We start from the raw sequence: 4,314 nt of genomic DNA on the forward strand, positions 1-4,314 counted from the left end.
TTTTTGAGATAGAGTCTCACTCTGTCACCCAGGCTAGAGTGCAGTGGCACAATCTCGGCTCACTGCAACATTCACCTCCTGGGTTTAAGCAGTTCTCCCACCTCAGCCTACCGAGTAGCTGGGACTAAAGGTACACGCCACCATGCCCTTTACGTGGGCCGAGATAGCGGCATTGCACTCCAGCCTGGGCAACAAGAGCCAAACTCCGTCTCAGAAAGAAAGAAAAAGGACAGTGGAGTACTAGATGGTGAGGGTAGCAATGGAGAAACCCACTTCAATTTCTTTGTGCCAACGGTTCATGGAAGGATTCCCATGGGAAGGTCAGGAGGGAGAGGAGCCAACAGGTGGAACTCCGCCAGTTCCCCTGTCCTCACCGTGTAGGGCTGCAAGATTGCTTGGTGCCTGTCTGGGCTCCAGGGCCCCCACCCGCCCCTGCAGGCTTGTGTGCGGATCAGCAAGAGGCACTCCGCTCTCCAGGCAGGTAGTCAGCTGGAGGCGAGGACACGGGAGGGATTTCAGCCCTCTCACTCCCCAGGAAGGTGTCCTTGTGCAGAGAACAGCCTGCACGACCTTCTAGGGCATGCAGGATTAGACTGTATCCTCCCTCTGCCCAAAGTGGCTACGGAAAGTTCATTTTAACACCCACTAGAGAGTGAGGAGACTGTAGGTGGAATTTCTTTTTTGTTTTTCTTTTTTTCCGAGACAGAGGAGTCTTGCTCTGTGGTCCCAGGCTGGAGTACAGTGGTGTGATCTTGGCTCATTGCAACCTCTGCCTCCGGGGTTCAAGCAATTCTCCTGCCTCAGCCCTCCGAGTAGCTGAGATTACAGGCATGCGCCACCATGCCCAGCTACTTTTTTGTATTTTTAGTAGAGACGGGGTTTCACCACGTTGGCCAGGCTGGTCTCCAACTCCTGACCTCGTGATCTGCCCACCTTGGCCTCCCAAAGTCTTGGGATTACAGGCGTGAGCCACCTCGCCCAACTGTAGGTGGGATTTCTGAGTGCCTGTTACAAATTCCTGATTGACCCAAGCTGGGCAGGTCACCCCACCAGCCCTGTCCGGCTATAGCCTGTGGTCTAGGTTACATGAGCCAGTGCTGACTAGGCTGGGATGAGCCTCGCACCTGTCAGACCCCATTGCCTGTCCTCCATGCATCCGTAGTGGAGTTTGGGAGAAGGCAAGGAAAGGAGCAATGATACAACTTGTAGTTGTGTCATTTCAAGCATACCTGGGCCACAGGTGAGTGAGGGCGGTCCCTGGGTAGAAACAAAGGGCAAATGAAAACACAGAGGGGTCGGGGCTCGGTGGGTCATACCTGTAATCCCAGCATTTTGCGAGGCCGAGGCGGAAGGATCGCTGGAGACCAGCCTGGGCAACAAGGTGAGACCCTGTCTCTAAATACAGAGAAAAAAATAACAAACAAAGAAACAAGCAAACAAAAAACAGGCCTAAGCAGGACCTGAGGCTGGGCCCGTGCAGTGGCAGCTTGCTGTGCTTGGTCTTGATGGCCTCTGGGACAGGAGTCTTTGTGCCTTCAGGTGGTGAGTGTGCCGAACGGAGCCCCTCAGCTCAATCCAGTGTTTTTGCAGGGTTACCTCTGGGATAAAGGAAAGATGGCGTGAGCCCTCCCTCAGCACAGGGAGCTCAGGGATAGCAGGTCCATATCAGCCTGGGTCTGTGTGAGCAGGTGAGGAGGAATCTGCCCGCCTCCCAGCAGGTGCCTTGAGCACCCTCTAGCATGGCCTGCTTGCCCACAGGCGCGGGGAAAGGGCTCAGGTCTCTGTGAGCCCCGGCTGATAGATCACCTCACCTCCCTGGTGCAGTCATACTGCTGGGATCCTGGCAGAGACAACTTACCTTCCCTAGAGGGGACACATCACCCCAGGATTCTGCCACAGGACTTTTGGAGGTAAAGCTGAAGTGGGGCCCACAGCCTCACAATGACAGCACTGGCCACCATCATGGAGAATCAGTGGCCAGGTCAAAGAGCAAGGCTGGACCTGTCAGGCTGGACCTGTCACGGTTCTGGGGTGGAATCATCGAAGAGCCCCAATCACATCATTGTCAGCAATGGCTGGGAGCATCCACCCCCTCCTCACAGCAGCCCTAGGATGTCGGTGCCAGTGTTACCCCCATTTTCAGACAAGAACAGGAGGGAAATGTGACTCATGAAGTTGGGCTCCAGAACCTGAGCCCTTTCTCGGATTTGCTGCACTCACTCCCGCTCCTGCCCTCTGAGATTCCCCGTGGTGTGTGGTGTGTGGATTGTGGTGCATGTGGAAGGAAGGAGTCGGAGGTAAGTCTGGCTCAGTATCTCACAGGCCTCGGGTCATCACACGAAAAACATAGTAGGGTAAAATGAGAACCACTGTTCTCCTCTCTGGCCTAATCGGGTGAACTCTGCAAGCACAGACTGACCAGCTTAGAATTCTCAGCAGATCACAGAGCAGTTCTCATAGATGTTTGCATTATTGTGATGTCAAGCTACTGACTCCTCAGATCTCTAATAGTCTCTCTGATACAACCACCTGAGGGTAGAAAGAAAGGGATACAAAAGAGAAAAGTTAGTTTAGAAGTCCAGGGAGATTTGAAAAGCAGCACATACACAAGCCTGGTCATTGAAATAAAAATCTCATCTGATGAACTCAACAGCAAATCGATGCCCCTGAAGACAGAATGAGTGACCTGGAAGATGATACCAAAGACACTTCCTCTTGCCTCGTTCTTAGCAGATAATGTGGCTTCCTACTTCTGTGATGCACTGCAGCAGCCCCTCCTTGGAGTCTGGAGCCCTAGGCCTTCCATGCTCCCAGGCTCACTACTAGACTCCTGGCCACCCCAATGTCTTTATTTTTGCCCCCCCCCACCCCCTGCTCTGGGGGTTATAGCTTCTTCCTTCACCAACTCTGTTACTTCAGTGTCCCTTTTGCACTTTCAGCCCTCAAACCCCAAGTAAACATGCTTTCAATTCCCTTTCTTGAGATACTAGGTGTGTATTTTTGTCTCCTAACTGGTTCCTGACTAACCCATAACTGGCCCTGGGTGAGGTTCTAGAAGAAAAGGCCTATGTATACGGAGTTTGGGGATTGGTCTGGTCCTGCCTTTGGGCTGGAGTGCAGGGTTGAGCATTTTCCCAGTGGGAAGTGGGGCACGAGCCATCCATGGCCTGCAGTGGCTTCACAGTTAATCGAGCTGTCACTTCGGTTGCTTGGGATGATGGGCCAACTGAAGGAAGCACCAGGGAGCTCAAGTCCTTGCTGCACCTGACTGTCATGGTGGTCGCAGATGGCTATGAGGGCTGTGGTATGGGATGATCCTTAGTGGCCCTGACTATGTACTATGAAGACACGATGGGCTCAGGCTCCCTAACTCTCAGCTCAAGCCACAGTGAGAGAACCAGGGTGCTTCCAGGAAAGGCCTCAAAATTCGCTTACTCCTTGTACCTGCAGGGCTGACAGTTCTGACAATCACATTTGATTGTGCCAGTTACAGATTCCCAAAGTGATGAATTCCCAGCCTTGCCACATTTCACACGTGAATCGTGGGCAGTGATTTGGGAAAAATGGGACCCTGAAACCCGGAATTGGGCCATCTGGTTGGCCTTGGTTGAAGCTGAGACTCAAGAAGCCCCCAGTCCCTCTGCACCTCCCTTGGTAGTGGAGGTGGTTCGACGTCCCGTGTCTGGGGGACTGGTGTTTCTTTGTTGGAGAACTCTGTCGCAAGTTTACCTGGGGAGGAGCCTTGCCAGGGGACACTCACTTGTATCATCCAGGAGACCCTCTACAACTAGATCGTTGTCGTTAGACCCAGAACTAGTGTCAGGTACACACTTAGGGAGGGAGGGAATGTCTCAGATGGGCCCTGATACCAGTTGCAGCCCAGGTCCTGCCCTGAGCAGTAACTGTGTGCTTGGCTTCCTCACCCAAGTACGGAATGACACGTTGGATCATTCTAGCTCTCCCGAATCTAACGACCCAGCTTCTCTAACCCCAACCTCGGCCTGGCAGGGTGAGGAGGCCTCATGAAGCGGTAGAACCTCTCTTGGCTGCCCAGGGGAGGCCGGGCTCCAAGGGTGAAGGCGAGTGTCCGGCTCTCCAGGACTTTCCTCCCTGCATTGGTGTCCAGAAGGGCCCGGGCTGCACGCCTCCACCCACGGCGCACCTGCACCTCCGTTCCCTCCGGGGTGGGAGGGTGTGCGGGGCTGGCGCGAGGCGGTGTCCGATAGTGGGTAGCTGGTGTCCAGGGAGGGCGGTGGGACGGCGGGGACAGGAGAGCAGCCCGGGTGCTGGCTGGCCCAGGAATGGGCAGGTGGG

The 4,314-nt window shown here is 54.4% G+C and overlaps 1 long non-coding RNA gene across 1 annotated transcript; it reads left to right on the forward strand.

Annotated features, from left to right (window-relative positions):
* The first annotated feature begins 882 nt into the window (after positions 1–882).
* Positions 883–2,984, forward strand: LOC108583875. The gene is made up of 2 exons (XR_002519625.2): positions 883–2,297; positions 2,654–2,984. It is a non-coding gene; the product is annotated as an uncharacterized LOC108583875 (long non-coding RNA).
* The last annotated feature ends 1,330 nt before the right edge of the window (positions 2,985–4,314 follow it).

The sequence above is a fragment of the Papio anubis genome, chromosome X (assembly GCF_008728515.1).
Source record: "Papio anubis isolate 15944 chromosome X, Panubis1.0, whole genome shotgun sequence".
In the NCBI taxonomy this organism is placed as follows: domain Eukaryota; kingdom Metazoa; phylum Chordata; class Mammalia; order Primates; family Cercopithecidae; genus Papio; species Papio anubis.